Source organism: Podarcis liolepis (assembly GCF_965112155.1).
Source record: "Podarcis liolepis genome assembly, chromosome: 2".
Taxonomy (NCBI): domain Eukaryota; kingdom Metazoa; phylum Chordata; class Lepidosauria; order Squamata; family Lacertidae; genus Podarcis; species Podarcis liolepis.
Window position 1 is genome coordinate 66,787,546 of NC_139555.1, and position 17,988 is coordinate 66,805,533.

Below are 17,988 nucleotides of genomic sequence, written 5' to 3' on the forward strand. Positions count from 1 at the left end.
CACTTACAACTATTGACAAAGAAAAGCAGACACACGGTGCCAAAAAACAAATGAGGATTCTCCCCCCCCCCAATCCAAACTGGCTATTGGAAGGCAGATCCAAGGTGCTGCACTTCAAAGGTTCCATTTTCTTAAGTCTTTCATGCTTACAACTCACAGGAACCTCAATATTTACTAAAATTCCCAGGGAGTGTTTTGCAAATTTAATAGGTTCTGACTGCTTAGGCTAAGTTGTGCTCTTGTAGTTCAGTGGAAGACAACATATACCGTAGTTTGCAAGAGAAATGTTCCAGGTAAGCCTGGGGAATACTCCTATCTGAAACCCATGAGAGCCATTGCCAATCAGTGTAGAGAATATTATCCTAGATGGGCCAGTGTTTTGAATCACCATAAGGCTGTTTTCTTATGCCCTTAACATTTGAAAACATTAAGCAAGCATGGACTTAGCATAGCAAAATTTCATTTTCTTTCCTGTCATGTATATTGTCTTAAAGGTAAAGGTAAAGGAACCCCTGACCATTAGGTCCAGTTGTGGCCGACTCTGGGGTTGCGGCGCTCATCTTGCTTTATTGGTCGAGGGAGCCAGCGTACAGCTTCTGGGTCATGTGGCCAGCATGACTAAGCCGCTTCTGGTGAAACAGAGCAGCGCACGGAAACGCCATTTACCTTCCCGCCAGAGCAGTACCTATTTATCTACTTGCACTTTGACGTGCTTTTGAACTGCTAGGTTGGCAGGAGCAGGGACCAAGCAACGGGAGCTCACCCCGTGGTGGGGATTCGAACCACCAACCTTCTGATCAGCAAGTCCTAGGCTCTGTGGTTTAACCCACAGCGACACCCGCGTGCCATGTATATTGTCTTACTCTGCTCTAAATATGCAAAGGTGGAGGGGAAAGACAACACTTTCTTACCAAAAAGAAAAAGAACAAGTGGTGTCATGATCATTTGAAATGATAGGCAAGAGGTGATATAGCATGGCATTCCATCTTCTTCTTACAGCAGAGATGAGGAGCTTCAGGTGGGGCCTTCATAAAGTCCCTCCCCCCCCCCCAGGTCTTTTTAGACCACATCCACTATGCAGGCTACACTCTTTCCCCAGGCCACATCCCCCTCTGGCTCTGCTTTCCACCCTTCTTGAGCGTTTTGTCTGTCTGACATTAGTTCTTGAATCGTGATAAAATGCCTCACTTGACAGGATGGAGAATAGAGCGGGGTTTGGCTCCTGGCAAGTGGCCCTCCGGCTGAAAAAAAGTTATTATTTCATCATCATCATCATCATAATACATTTGTACCTTGGAAGTCAAATGGAACCTATTCTGGAAGTCCGTTTGACTTCCGAAACGTTTGAAAACCAAAGTGTGCAGAAGCCCCGTCAGAAGCTGCAGAAGTCCTGTCAGACGTTCGACTCCCAAAAATAGTTCACAAAACAGAACACTCACTTTCGAGTTTGTGGCGTTCAGGAGCCAAAACGTTCGAGAACTAAGCTGTTCGAAAACCAAGGTACGACTATAATCAAAATTTAAAGGTGCTCAGCATGAAAGCACCTGGTCCTATTTACCTGTGATTTGGCAGGATTTATCTGTTCTAGAGGGCTTATCACACATTGAAATTTCATTGACTTCTGCCAAAAAGAAAAGATTTTTGAGATTTGTCCTTAAAAATATAAAGCGGTATAGAAATGAAATGAATAATAAAAATAAAAGATGTTTGATTGTTTGATTTTCCAATAGTGAATGGGGGCCAGAAGGGGAGGAAGGGAGACAAAGATCATTCAGATCAAGTATCTGATAATGGTTTCTAAAGCACCAAATGGGGGTCTGAACCATATCTACTTACTACAGCTAAAGCTAAAATACACTTACCATTTTTATGTTTCTTAATTTCAAAATTTGATTTTTGTTCACTAGTATTTCCTGTTTTGTTAATTTCATCATAATGACTGTAAAACTCATGATATTATTTATGGGGTGTAGGATGTATTTTTAAATGGAATTTGAAAAATTTAGTGGTTTTAATGGAACTGGAACCAGACCAATGGCATTAAACAAGAATGACTCGCTTTGACCATATCTAGTTGACCACTGTGGGAAACAGGATGCTGAAACAGATAGCTTTGGGGGCTAATTCAGCAGGGCTTTTCTTATGTTCTTATGACCCAGAGGATCATGAGTACAGGGAGGTTCACACAGAGCTCCTGTATCTGCAGAGTTTCCATGGAGAATTTGCTTGTATAGAGGAGTGTGCATGTAGTTCAGCTTTCTCTGCTGAAATAGGATGCAGAGTTTTGTGCACATACTGGAACTTCCACATCTGTGACACGTTTCTTGTTCTGACTGACAGTCACTTAGAAGCTCCATTACAATATCTGCATCTTAGGCAAGCCTTTAATTTTATCTGTTGGTTTACTTGAAACTAAGTTTTGTTGAACTCCATGGGGCTTAATCCCAAAGAAGCAGGGATAGAATTGCAACCCCAATATGAATTCAGCAAAGGGGCTGAGTTCTCCTCTAAACTCTAAACTCCAAACATGAGAATGTTTGCATTGGGAAGTTCAGGGTCAACCTTTAAAATTTCAACTTCACAAAGAACCAAACAAATAGAACTTTCAGTTCATTTCCCCTCAGCCCTGGTCTAGAGAAGATATGTCAGAGGAGAACCACCTTTGCAATAATATTTCCAAGACCCTTAATGGTAGCATATAACTGATATCTACCACCATTAATGGATACATTTTTTAAATGCCCCATTCATATAGAGCGGCTCAATGAAAATATTATTCCATTAATGGTTTGCAACTGCAGTAGAGCTCCAGTGGCAGAAAATTGCTCACCAGGGATATGAAATTGCGCAGACAAGCCCACATGAAAAATGCAAGCTTACTCATTAAAATTGCTGTTATTTTAATATGTGCTTGCTGCTGTCACTCAGGTATTGGCATCCCACCTCAGCCCCCCATGCCAAACCTGCAAGGGAGGCCATGCACTTTTCTTGCAGCTGAAGCTTTGGGGCTCAAGAGAATTTCTGAAGGTAGATTTATTGGAAGAGATCAGGTTACAGAATACCTCACTTTAGGCTTCCCCTTGAAATTAATGATGCTATTAGGGATACTGAGGCTCCTTAGAGCTGTCATTTTAAATTATGACCATTCTTGCTTTGACACAACACCACAAGAGCCTTTCTCTTTAAGAAGCAGTGGTATGGGAGAAAGGTGTCTGATTCAAAACCCAAGAACAGTGTTCAAAAGGGCAGATATTTTCTTTTCCAAAAGATTAGACTTGACTGGAGTTAATAGCAACATATGTGTTTCTGTCCTCAGAGAATTCTGCCACTTTCTGAATCTAGTTCTGTAAGGCAACAGGAAGAGGATATCAAAACACCCACAGAGTGACTAGGAATAATGGTTAATTATAGTGTCATAGAGTGAGATACCTGCTTTAAAGGAGTGTGTTAACCAATCTTTTCGCCAATGGGAAACGGGACTGAACAGTAAGACCCTGTGGGCAACACCCTCCTTTCCTCTTCCTGCCAAAATGAGGAAAGCCGTTTCCATGGAAAGCAAAACAAGACGTGGAAAATAACAGGTATACACACAGACATTCTTGAAAGGAATGTTCATCCACAGTGATTCAGAAAACCTTTGAAATCTCTGGTTTCTGGCAGGCCCCAACTTGTACTGTACTTATGTGGACTACTCAAAGTACAGGCAGACATGACACTGGTGGCAGTGCTAGCTAGTAAACAAATGGTTTTGTTTTGCTTCAGGGCCTGCACATGTCCCTAATATGGTTGCCCAATCATCCTCACAACGCTCCTGTTAGGTAGGTTAGGTTGCGAGACAGTGACTGGCCCACAGTGAGCTTTGTGGCTGAGTAGGAGCACCCTGATCTCCTTGGTCCAAGTCCAACACTCTAACATCTCTACATCTCACCAGCTTAATCGTAAAGGCCAAACTACATGTTATGACAGATATGCAGTGGTGGTTGGAGAATGACATCTCCCTGTTATCCTTGATATCTCCCCTTTCTCCTTGAAACATATAATTCTATTTTTCCAAGGCATAATGTTGTTTCTTCCCCACCCACTCTCTCTGTGACACCGGCTGTCACTGGTGGGTGGGGAAGCAATGTTGTTTCTTCAGACATGGAAACTATTGTGGCAAGTAAGAAAAAAAGTGCAAAGAGGCACAAGATGATATCACATCATGGGTAGCTGAAATAAATTACATGTTGGAGGAGAAAAGGGAAAATGCAATGCAAAGAATACTTGACATAACAATGTCATATCAAACTGAGAGATTAAAGGTTTTCCCCTGTATTTTGTTGTTCGGTCTGCCCTGGGCTCCACCCTTTCTGAATTCTAGCCTAGCTCTGAGAACTTAGTTTTTAGCTTCAGTTCCTTTGCATCTCTTCCCACTATGCATGACCACCACAGTTTCAATCATTCCAACCTCCCCTGCTCCATGGCAGGTGGGAATCAGCAGCTTTTGACTCTTATGAAGGCAGTCACTGGGCAGATCAGCCATTTTATTGCCAGACAGAAGTAAGAAAACACAGAGGTAGGGGGAAGAAGATAGCCCAGATAACCTCTCCCTACTGGTTGCTGTACCCACCCAGATTCAGGGTGGTTGCTTGCTTGGTTGTCTCTGACTTCTCTCTGGCTTCCACAACTCCTCCTTATAAGCCATTGGGAGGAGTCTGAAAGCTTGCAGCATCTTGCCAGCCCCATCTGCCGTCCATCTGAGCTGATTGCTGGACAGGCTACTGTAGAGTAAGGAGTTGGTCTTGTGACTCCTTCCTCCCATTTCCCACAATGAACTAACCAATGAATTAAGAAAGGGAAGCTGTGGAAAATTCAGATGAGAAGAAGTCCACCTATATATTATGGTGAGAAGAGAAAAGCTCAATGGGAGTCTATGAAAGCATACTGTTTGCCTTTTAGCCTTCAACTTTGATGCAAGCTTCCATTTTCCATGCCTAAGAAAAATAATTTGTCCGAAACCCGGCAAAATAGTTAATTTCTTTTAAAATATTCTGAGGGCCAACACCCATATCTTCAGAATTGTTCTTTGCACGCACGCACACACACACACACACACACACACACACACACACACACACACAAATATATAAACATACAGTGAGTCCTTTAAAAGAGGTCCCATGGATACAGATACACATGTTCCATGGGGCCTCTTTTAAAAGACTCACCCTGTATATAACAGGCAGTGTAATCACTACATGCTGTATTTACTCAAATCTAATGCACCATCAAATCTAATGTGCACCCTAATTTTCGCGATGTAATTTGGCCAAAAAAGGTATGCATTACATTAGAGTAAATATATAACCCATATATTATATGCCACAAATGCAGATAAACATTTAAAGATACGTGCCCATGAATAGTTGTATGGTCTTTATTGTCTTCTGATTGCAGGAAAAAGTTTTTTTTAAAAGCAATTAATCACTTGAAATCATATCCAAGATATTATTATTATTAGCATTACTACTACTACTACCCCCGCAACGGGGTGAGCTCCAGTTGCTCGGTCCCTGCTCCTGCCAACCTAGCAGTTCGAAAGCACGTCAAAGTGCAAGTAGATAAATAGGTACCGCTCTGGCAGGAAGGTAAACGGCGTTTCCGTGCGCTGCTCTGGTTCACCAGAAGCGGCTTAGTCATGCTGGCCACATGACCCGGAAGCTGTCTGCGGACAAATTCTGGCTCCCTCGGCCAGAAAAACGGGATGAGCACCACAACCCCAGAGTCGTCCGTGACTGGACCTAATGGTCAGGGGTCCCTTTACCCTTTACCTTTACTACTACTACTACTACTACTACTATCACTACTACTACTGCTGCTGCTGCCGCTACTACTACTTTATTTGGTTATATCACACCTTTTTCATTGATAGTAACTCAAAAACTCTTTCTGAAATAAGAGAAGCAGGTCTTCATAGTGAAAACTGATTACTTTCTTGCTTCTTTCTCCCCCTCTTTCAGGATATCCATTTCACAAAAATAACTATTAAAAGAGAAAAGGAAAAAAGTAAGCAAATGGTAGAAAACCTATTCTTAGTGTTCCCAGTTGTGACCTACAAAAGTCCCATCTCTAATCTCTTGCAGAAGAAACTCATAGCTTTTTGTGATGTTTAGGGATTTACAGAGTTGGAGGCAGTGAAAGCATTTATTGCTCTAATGGCAGTACAAAAATTGTCTGTACTTTGAGAAGTTGTATGGCAAAATTGCTCCAAACAACTAATGCCCTGTCCCTCTGCACAATGAGCAATTAAAATGAAGTAAGCTGTAAAACTTGGGCAATGCATTTTAAAATAACTGTTTCATTTCCAAAATTGTTAAACTAACACGTATGAAATATATATTGGGTTGTATCCAGCAGCATCACTCAGCTGATGGTAAGGCTTTTGTTGGCAGAATGGGGAGGGAAGCAACCCTCAGCACCCTCATGCCCCTAAATCTGCTCTTTTGGGGGATCCTCTTTTTGGGAATTGTCCAAATTTAGAGAGGTACAAAAGGAAGGGGAAATTGACGAAAATTGCTTCTCTCCCTAGTCTTATCACGTGCTGCGCAACACTGGTGGACGTTCAACCCTTTTCTCCTTCAACAGTTGCTTTAATAAATAACCAGGAGCCAAGTCTCATTACAACTAAGGATTAGGGATGGGAAAATCATTTTCCATTTATGTACATCATGTTCTCATGTTTTCAGTCTAAAATTCTGTCCTCCACATTTCCACATCAGTTTGAAATATTTCTTTTAAAAGTCCTTGTGAAAATACACCAGCATTTTAGTACATCTAGCACTAATATACAGGTACACAGGATGGTATGCAGTTTTCCTTAAGATGCACATTTTTGCAAAACAATTTCTCCTAATAGAATTTATTTTTTGGTTACGTCGGTGTCACGAACACCTGGATTTTTATGCACACTTTCCTCCAGTTACATGTACTTGTGTACACATTACTTGGCTGAAGAACTGCATTCACATTCCTTGAAGTGTGAATTTCAAAGTATGGAGGCTCTCCATTTCTCAGAATGGCTCAGACTAGGTAGATTCATCTTTAAATGTGGACTGAATCAGATTTCTCCCTCATTCCTACTGAGGATACAATCCACAAAAGCCCTCTTGGAGGTTTTTAAAAGACCTCTTTTTGGATATTCTGTTAGGTGGAATAACCTAAAATCCAGCATGTAAAATGTGGTAAATTTCCCCTTTCAAGAGGGATGGAGCCACCATTTACCTGCTAGTCCTCAATGGAAAGCAGAAGAGCCATTTATCTTGACAATCCCTTACCTTTTTTTTACTCCACAGGCTGTATGCGCTATGGGGCAGCGCTGTGTGTGGCCCAAGGGCTTTATACTGCCCACAACTGAGGTGCAGTAAATTGGCCCATTTCTTAGAACAGAGTTAACATTCTGTAGCTTTTTTCAGCATGTGTGCATGTTACATATAACACTTTAAAGATAACAGGATCTTGGCAATAAAAGGGAGCTTCCTTAATGGTTTTTATGATGAGTATTCATTATCTGTTCAAGCTTAAGAAGGCAGGTGCAAGATGGCATTTCTAATTCTGTTAAGTAACAAAATCAATGCTTCATGGGCTCTGTTGGTGCCTATGGCTGCAATCCTACACCCACTTATCTAGGAGTAAGCTCCACTGCACTCAGTGTTACTTATTTCTAAGTAGACACATATAGGATTGCACTGTCCATTACTAGGTGTGTGGTGTTTTTTTTTTTTTTTTAAAGAGACAGGCTATGTAGAGTCTTTAGCTATATGAATAACCGAGGCCTCTTTTGAAATACAGCTTGCTTAATAAGGTTCTGTTTTATTTATTTCATTTTTATTTTCTGAAATCACAATGCTATTTCCACCCCATCACTTAAACACATGCCATGATTTGCTGCTTTCTCTTGGTCAAGGGCTGATTCTGTAGCTCTGGAAAGTTCCCAAACATATTAAGCTTCTTTATTGAAAGCAAATGGAGAAAGTGGGGGGCGGGGGGGGGGAGAAGGAGGGAGCATCTCTTGCTGAGCAGAAGCTGCATAATTGGATTAAAATCTCTCTGTGTGTACAGTATGGGGATCTGAGGACCCCTGCTGCCCTTTTGATTCCTATGGAGATGGCAGGCAGAATGCAAAAGCATCGCTGATGGAAACGGGAGCCAGAGGTATGCAGCACAATGTGATTTGCCATCCAAAGCCTGAGGATTTACCCAGTCGCGGCTTCCCTGGAGGAATAGCAAGTGCCTTTCAGCAGCTGTGGAAGGGTGACCAGCAGTGCTCATTAGAAGCTGGTCTCCTCTGGTACTGAATGCAAATTAAGGAGCCATGTTTGTGGTTCATTAGCAGTCAAGTGGTTTGTCCAAAATACATCTTGTAGTTTTAGGGGTGCGGGGAAGAGAAGATCCACGGCCTAAGATCCCTTATGCATTTCAAATCACTTGCCCCAGCTAGCCTTTGATCTCCCTGTAATTTAAAATAAATGTGGGCTTCAAGTCCCTTTAAAGTTGTCAATCTTTTTCTGTGTGAAGGATTTGTGACAAGCCAAAATGTTTGTATTTGTGTTTGTTTTAATTTAAATTGCCCAAAAGCTAGATATGAAACAAATGTGTGAGTCATCTAACTTGCAAAAATTAACACATTAATATAATATAATATAATATAATATAATATAATATAATATAATATAATATAATATAATATAATATAATATAATATAATATAATATAATATAATATAATATAATTAATATAATTAATATAATATAATATAAATCTATTCAACAATAAACTTGACCTATCAGTATTTATCATTATAGCTGCAAACTGTTCACCAATAAGACTTTTAAGGTTTAGGGTCCCCCTGCCCTTAAAGGTCCAGAAGAAATTTAATGGGGTTTCATATGACCTTTTAAGTTCATAGAAATCTAGTGCAAAGTTTGCTCAGGATAGACAAGGGACTTATTAATGAGTTAATCAGGATCTTTTGGATAGCAGAGAAACTCCCATCAGCCCCAGTCAGACTGTGGTGCAACTCTGTAATTTCCCTTTTGAGATAAGGCAACCAGAACTGTCCACAGTGTTCCAAATATGGCCACATCATAGTTTTGTATAATGGCATTATGATATCAGGAGTTTTGTTTCCAATTCCTTTCCTAACGATCCCTAGCATGGAATTTGCTCTTTCCACTGCTGTTGCACACTAGTTTGACATCTTCATCAAGCTGTTCACTATGAACCCAGGATGTCACTCCTGGTCAGTCATTGCCAGTTCATTCCCCATGAGCATATATGTGAAATTATTATTCTTTTTTTTGCCACAACATGCATCACTACATTGGCCATTTTACTACCCATTTGCTCAGTTTGGAAAGGTCCTTTTGGATCTCTTTTTATTTTAATGACCCTGAAGAATTTACTATCATCAGCCACCTAACTCCTAACTCTAGATAATTTATCAATAAGTTAAAAAGCACAGGTCCCAAGACCAATCCTTGGAAAACTTGACTTTCTGCTTCTCTCCATTCAAGGGACTGTCCATTTATCCCTACTCTTTGCTTCCTGTTACTTAAACAGTTCCTGATCCACAAGAGGACCTCTAAGCCTACCTCGTTGGTGAGATATTTTGTTGAAACATTTTCAAAATCCAAGTACAGAATGTCACCCAGATCACCTCTATTTATATGCTTTCTAACACTCTCAAATAGCTCTAATAGTCTTATGGGAAAGGATGTGCCCTTGCAGAAGCCATGTTGCTTTTGCTTCAGCAATGCTTTTTCTTTATGGTTGGCTATTTTATCTTTAACAATACTTCCCACCAGTTTTCTAGGGGCAGGCATTAAACTAACCAGCCTGTAATTTCCAGGATCCCACTCCCACTCCCAGATCCTGGGGGTGGGGGGTGGGGAGGGGAGTGCCATGCTTTCTTAGAAGAACAGCAATTTCACATCTGAGTTCTTTAACCTGGAGTTTGTCCATTCTTAAGGAAATCAGCCCTGAGTGCTCACTGGAAGGACAGATCGTGAAGCTGAGGCTCCAATACTTTGGCCACCACATGAGAAGAGAAGACTCCCTGGAAAAGACCCTGGTGTTGGGAAAGATGGAGGGCACAAGAAGAAGGGGACGACAGAGGACGAGATGGTTGGACAGTGTTCTAGAAGCTACCAGAATGAGTTTGACCAAACTGTGGGAGGCAGTGGAAGACAGAAGTGCCTGGCGTGCTCTGGTCCATGGGGTCATGAAGAGTCGAACACAACTAAACGACTAAACAACAACAACAATTTTATCTATTGGGCATAGTACTTCAGGAGCGACCCCACATAATTCAAGACTTCAAAATTCAGGGTGAACTCAGATAAGAATTTCAGAAACTGGGCACCATCCACCAAGTGCTGCCACCAAAACATTATTTAAATTAAATGGCCTGATGTTACACGGAAACGTTCCATTGGCAGATTTGGCCAACTTGCTTCAAATTGTCACTGTAGTGATAGAAAACAGGCTGTGGTGGGTCCTAGTGGAAGGTACTGAATAGAAACAAGCTGTCAGAGGGATGGTTGGCTACTTGCTTTTATTTTAATATGAATTAAGCATCTGGAGTCAAGCCAGTAGCAGACTGTGTCACCTTTTTGACACTGCAAGCCACTTGTGAATGGCTTTGTGTCATTGTTGCTGTTTCTCAGCTTCCCTGTTTCTCCCCCCACCCCAATCACCACACACACACACACACACACACACACACACACACACACGTTCCTTGGTAATATATACTGTATGTGCTAAATAGGATTAGCACTTCCATAGTCTGCGCAGGCTTTTTCTCTTCCCTCCCCCTCACGCCCGCCAGCACACACTTCACCTGTCTCCCATCCTCAAGCCCCAGCTCCTTCAGTGGCCTGACACAAGCCTTATGTAGAGTTTAGCTTTCTCACTGTAGGGCAGCTGGTAATGGGAGCTTGGCTGAAAAGAAGCCTTTCAGGCTCATTGCTTTGGAAGAATAGACGGGTGTCTGCTCTGCAGCTTTCCTTTTTTGATAGGAAGGGATAATCCCTTCCATAAGTCAGGGTTGTGTCAAAGCTGCAGAGAGAAAGAGAGATCAGGGGGCTCTCCCAGGATATAGAAATAGACCAGCCTTCCAGCCTAGGACAATCTGGGCTTTTGACAGCTATACCACTTTGGGGTTGGCATTTATTACTACCCAACTCATTTTAATTCTTCCTGTTGATGCTTGTTTCCCCACTCTCCCTTCCCCCAAGGCACACTAAAAATATCTTCTTGAAAAGTGTTTCTAGTTAAAAAAGAAAAGAAAATGAAAATGAAATTTTGAATCCTAATCTATCTTTTTGGACAGAGTCAGCCTCCCTATATGTCTTATTTGTTCTCAGAACATCCGGAGGAGCCATCGATTCTCGTTTGGTTTTATTACTTATTTATAGCAAAATGTTGAAGCTCTTACTAGCTAATTTAAGAATCCCCCCCCAATGAAATAGCCCTATGAATGTCATCCTGTGAGAGATAGAAAACAAAGATAAAGACTTTGGTAGCTGCTGGTTAGGTAGATAAATAGCCTTGTGATGTATGGCGTGTGGTATTTTCATTCAATGCATGGGATGGTGGGTTTGGCCATTTAAAACAGTGTTCAAAGGGTTTCATTCTCCCACTGCTTGCTACCCATCTCCATTCTCCAAGAGCAAGAAAACTGAAATAATTCAGCAGGGGCAAAAGTAGGTTGATAGTGGAGGCAGCTCTCTTGGTATGGGAAAATGCCTCTGGATGTTTCCTCCTGCCTTCAACTGCTTATAAACTGAAGATACTTCAGAGAATTGATGACACCTGTGTCTTTCTCCACCATGTTCTGCCACTGAGATGGGTCTCAGATTGCCTTATGCAAGTAAGGCTTTTGTAACTTTAGCAAAGCCTGGCTTGTTAGTTTCATACCACTGATGGACAATTAACAAAACTGCATGCAAGAAAGGGCAACATACATAAGTGTGCTGTGGATTTCTTGTTTCATGTGCTGTTAATTTTATCCTGTTAAATTTTTAGTAGCTCCTGGGTTACCTATTTAATACCGACTCTCATAAACCTAATAGGCTATTGCCTTCCACATAAAATGGTTAATGCTGAAATGCATTAATGAGTATAAAAGAAATCCCAGGTCTTCCTTCATATATTGCTCTTGGAGCATTGTGTCAACAAGAGTTTGGTTTGGAACTCTTGGGTAGCTGGTAGTGCATGTCAGGCTTGTAGTATAAAGGACTTTGTCAGGGCTGTCAATCTAAGACAGGCACAAGCTTTAAAGTTAGAAATGTTGAGCAGTGGCCTTTGTCATTTCAGGAGTCCCTGCATCCATCCCTGCTGAGGATGGCTCCCTGCTAAGCTACAGTGGAGACTGAATTAACTATTTACATACTGGAATTCACTTCTTCAGAAGCTGAATGAAACTGATATAATGAATGAAACTTGTGTTCTGGAAATCCATCTCCTGCCTGTCCCCTGTATGGTGTGTGTGCCTTCAATAAGCGTTCAACAGGCAGAACTTACAGACTTTTCCTTAGCATGGGGAAGACATTACCTGGTCAATTTGTGATGTGTTTGCTGGCTGAAATAAGAGTTTGGGAACTAAAGACTAGGGCTTGGGACTTAGAAGAATAGGCTTGGTGGAAGTCCATTGTCTTAGGGTTCCAGTCTTATGCATACATAGTAAGAAAGTCCCACTGAAAGCAGTGAGACTTGATTGCCAGTAAACATACAGAGAGCCAGGCTGCTATGTTATGTTCCAGTCAAATTACCTTCTGTTAAAAATAAAAACCAACATTACAGTGGACAGGGCTTTCGCTATTAATTATTAGAATCTTAACATATACAAACATGTTTTTCAGCAGCTATTTCATTTATGTATGCAACTGGGGTGTATGAAAGAAACTTCTCCCAAATGCAGAAGTGGGGCACCAAGACGGGGTCAATTCAAACATGTATCATTTAGAAACCCTATACATGAAACAGAACAGTAGATCTCTGTGTTGCTCCTTTTCTGCCTTTTGCATTGTAGTTTATTAAATTTATATTATGTGCTTTCTTTCAAAAGAAAAAAGCAGAAAAAAGATTATTGAAGTCTGGGACATTGCACTATGCAATATAAAAGCTCATGCTTTTGGAGGCATATATGTTTTTTGCTGTTCCATCACATGGCCAGTCTTTCTAGGTAGCAGGTGTGTAATCTGACCCATACTCATTTGCCCAAGCCCCTGACTGAGCTTGGTTATCAGTCCAGATTCTAATCCAATATGTACTCTGTATTTGATCACAGTGTCTGCATTGTTAATAATCTGTTAAACTCTGCTTTCACAGGAAACAAAATAAATAACATCACATGAGGTTATAGATCACAAGGAGGTTAAGATTTTTCCATTAAACCTCGGGAATGCAAGGGTATTAATTCTTCACTTAAATCTAAGCATCTATAATTTGTTTAGAATACTGTATTATTTGATAGGTCTTGTTTTATTTGCAGACAAATGGGGAAGGACAATCATCATTACTTGGTCATATATTTTAAAGGCCCTTCTGGTCATTACGCTTTGGTCAAGTTAGTCTACTCCTAAGTGATCTATGGAAAATGAATAGCGATGCCTGCTTCCTTCAAAAAAACACCAACATCTCTGAGTTATTATTCTAGAACTATATGAAATTCATATGTATCCAATATTTAATCTGCCAGTTTCTCAAAAACTAATTGGTATGTAGGAGCATAATGCAAACCAGCCAACATTCTGTTTTGTACTTGGAAATATGGAATAAGCAAGGCCTATGTTTGAGAAAGGGTGGGAGTGGGAAAATCTTGGATCCTCTCAGTCAAGGGGGTTGGCATGCCAAGATGATCACTGTCAGCAATGCTCCTGGAAGATTTCTTGCCCCATTGTTGTGGGATGTGATTAAATTACACCATTTTCATTTTTTCCATCCCTCACTCTCACCACTTAAAATGGTTTGTCCCATGCAATCAAGCGTGATCTTCAAGTTTCAGTTTGACTTTTTTTAAAAACAAAAACTCTTAAATCAATAAAAGTATTTTGTGGGATGGGGATAAAGGGAAGAAATTAAATGGGGATCTATAGTAATTCACTTAAATTTTTCTGTAGAATCCAGCAGGGTTTTACTGCAAATAGGCCACAATGAAATTCATACCATATCTCTGAATTGGGTGCACCCCCCATTTTTTTCTCTTCATGTATATGTGGAAAGTACCATGATGTTAGCTCCATCTGTCCATAGATGAGTTTGGAAAGCTGCATCGGAAAAGTGCTGTAGAGGAACAGGGTGAATGGGAGGGCAAGGCCATCTCTGCTCTCTGCAAAACACTACAAGAAAACCAAATAAAACTGACCACAGAGTTTGTACTTTCAGCTGAAAATGGGTCGGCATAGGATCCAGTGGGACCTTGGCTAGCACAGCTTCACCCTGTGTAATGGTTCTAGGGGTTGCTCGTGTGTAAGCTTGTCCCAACATCTGGCTGGGTTGCCTGAGTGAACCTTTTCTGTCCGGGCAGCCACTCACCCGTGACTGTCTCAATCGCTGGCAGAATCCGTCAGTGGGCATTTCTTAAACTTCTTCCAGCAAAGAAGCTCTTTGACGCCCAGTTATTTCTTAAAATGACCAATTTGGGTATACATCAGAAGATCTGTCTGTGGGTAAGGAATTTCCTGACTGATAGGCCGCAGACAGTGAGAATGGGACCTTACTATTCTTCTACTCTAGTATTAAGCACAGGAGCCCCTCAGGGATGTGTGCTAAGTCCCTTTCTCTATTCCCTGTACACATTTGATTGCACCCCACTGTATAAGTCCAACACAATCATCAAATTTGCGGATGATACAACAGTGGTGGGGCTCATCAGTGAGAACGATGAGACTGCTTATAGGAAAGAAGTACAGGGATTAATTCAATGGTGTAAAGAAAATAATCTTATGCTTAACACAAAAAAAACCAAAGAACTCATAATTGACTTTAGGAGAAAGAAAAGTGTATTTTTACCATTGCACATAAATGGCGAGGAAGTGGAGAGGGTTGGTAGTTTTAAATACCTGGGCATTTATATCTCGGAGGACCTCTCATGGACTGCAAATATTAATATGGTTGTGAGGAAGGTGCAGGGGAGGTTGTATTTCCTGAGAATGCTCAGGGGACTGAATCTATCCCAGCACCTACTTCTGTCCTATTATCATAGTACCATCGAGAGTGTCTTAACCTATAGTATATTATCGTGGTATGGGAGCAGCTCTGAAACGGATAAAAAAGCTTTACAGAGAACAATTAAAATTGCCCAGAATGTTATTGGGCTCCGACTACCAACCCTGGATGAGATCTTCACGTCTCGCATCTTGAAGAAGTCACATAATATTCTGAGAGATCCCACCCACCCTGCTCACAACTTCTTTGAACTATTGCCTTCGGGCAGAAGATATAGGACAATGAAAACATGAACCACACGCCTTCTGAATAGTTTCTATCCAAGAGCTCTGATTGCACTAAATAATGATCTCAGGGCCAGTTGCAAGGTTTAGCAAGCAGGGAGTAGGAAGGAATGAGATAGGTTTTAGGTTATGTTATGCCTTTAATAGGTCATGCTATATTCTGGATTATGTTATGTTTTATAGATTATGTCTGAATAGGATGAGAGTGTCGGAGATACGTGCAAATGTATATGTGAACCCGGTCTTTGGGTGGGTGTTTGATTTTCGTTGTTGTGTATACTGTGTATATACGGACAATGACAATAAATTTATCTAAATCTCCTCCTACTCTCCCTGCACGGAAGCCTTCTGCGCAAGGAGGGCGTAGGCAATGGAGGACCCTTCCTCTCCCCGCTGGTCCCCGGCAGGGAGTCATGGGACCGCCTCGCCGACTCCCCCATCTGCCCCCCTTCTCCACTGGAGCTACGCTGATTCTCTTCCCCAGAAGATGGGCTGCGTCTCCCACTCCCGGGACGCTCTCTGGGATCCCTTTGGAGCTCGCTCTCTCCCTCAGACACTGATGGCAGTTCCCTGACACCCTGCCACAAAGCACTCTGTTTTGGTACCAGCTACTACCAGACACGGGACAAGGGACAAGGGACGCGGGTGGCACTGTGGGTTAAACCACAGAGCCTAGGACTTGCCAATCAGAAAGTCTGTGGTTTGAATCCCCGTGATGCGGTGAGCTCCCGTTGCTTGGTCCCTGCTCCTGCCAACCTAGCAGTTCGAAAGCACCTCAAAGTGCAAGTAGATAAATAGGTACCGCTCCGGCGGGAAGGTAAACGGCGATTCCGTGCACTGCTCTGGTTCGCCAGAAGCAGCTTAGTCATGCTGGCCACATGACCCGGAAGCTGTACGCCAGCTCCCTTGGCCAATAAAGTGAGATGAGTGCCGCAACCCCAGAGTCGGTCACGAATGGACCTAATGGTCAGGGGTCCCTTTACCTTTACTACCAGACAAGATGACTGCTGGTGCTAGCTTCCTACCTCCTCAGGCAGATGTTGTGCCTCCATCACAGAGAACCGCGGAGAGGGACCCACCGTTCGTCCTAACACGCATACACCTCCAGCCATCAACTTTGCGGTGGGGTTTGGATTACTTCCAGAGTTGCACTCTTTATTTAGACTTTTAAAAATTCAAAATGTAAATTAATTTCTGCTATTGCTTCCACTAACATTAGTTTGACCAAACTGTGGGAGGAAGTGGAAGACAGGAGTGCCTGGCATGCTCTGGTCCATGGGGTCATGAAGAATCAGACATGACTAAACAACAACAACAACAACAACAACAAATTGCTTCCACGTTGTTGCCTTCCTCTAGTGTTACCCCAGTCCAGTTTTTCTTGGTTTTTTATCCCACCCTTCTATCACAAAGCTCAGAGCAGGTAGGTTAGCATCATAGCTGTCAACTTTTCCCTTTTCTTGCAAGGAATCCTATTCAGAATAAGGGAATTTCCCTTTAAAAAAGCTATGGTTAGCATACCTTCCAGCATTTCCCTGATGAAAATAGGGACATCTTAGTCCATATCAACAACAATACTTTTATCATGTATCCCCACCCTGGTAGCTCTGCTCTGCTCTCTGCCAAACCTAAGCTTACAAGGCAGCGATGGGAAGGATTTTTCTTTATTTCAACTAATGGCTGGGTGGCCAAGCACACTGTGCAGTAAAGAGCCAGCAAAGCAAGACCAGTTCATGTTAAAATCAACAGTCAAAATACAGTAGCATAATAATGATTCCTAACAAAAAGTATATCCCTACAAAATAAAATAAAACAATTAACCGTTCAACCAGCATGCTAATTCAACTAGTAAGCATAAAGCCAACTAAAAAATATCCAGTAACTTCACATCCAAAAGTAGCCTCAGCGTTGGCATTAGTACCTAGCAACACCCACTACCCTCCAGTCTTTTATGTCTCAACCCCAAAGGGTTCATGAGTTCTTCTGGAACCAACTTTATTATGAATGTTATTGAAGTTGGAGGAGGATGGGGAAAGGCAGTTGGGAACAGCCATCCCCTGATGCTAAATGCATGACTGGCAGGAGTGTGGCCATATTGTGTATAGGTGTGGAGATAGTGCCAGCCCACATGGACCCATAGCATGCTTTTAATTACCGTATTTTTCCGTGTATAACACTCCCCCATGTATAAGACGCCCCCTATTTTGGGGGACTCCAGATTAAGAAAATGGGGGAAGATTGCCCAGAGTTGTTGAGCTTTTTGGGGATTGCCAAAAAACACTCACCCGCCAATTTTTAACATAATTTTTAAATAAAAAACTCCTTGTTTTATACCTGGAAAAGTATGGTAATCAGTTGCAGGGCAATTTTACAAAATTAAAACATCAGTACAAATAGTACCAGTTAGTAAAAACCACCAGTAGATTTTTTTAAAAAACAGAGCAATTCGCAATATTTTAATGTGTAAGAGAGTTAGTCTGAGTCCTGCCTGCCT

General features: G+C 41.7%; 1 protein-coding gene across 2 annotated transcripts in view; it reads left to right on the forward strand.

The window, feature by feature from the left end:
- Positions 1 to 17,988, forward strand: part of LOC310699896 (uncharacterized protein) — a 165,898-nt gene that overhangs the window by 136,283 nt on the left and 11,627 nt on the right. Inside the window, exon 3 of one of the 2 annotated variants that reach the window (XR_014522288.1) lies at positions 12,358 to 12,831. The exons of the other annotated variant lie outside the window; for it this stretch is intronic. The gene's annotated coding sequence lies outside the window, so the exon portion shown is untranslated. Of the gene's footprint in view, positions 1 to 12,357; positions 12,832 to 17,988 lie in introns of those variants that run through there. 2 annotated transcript variants of the gene reach the window in all.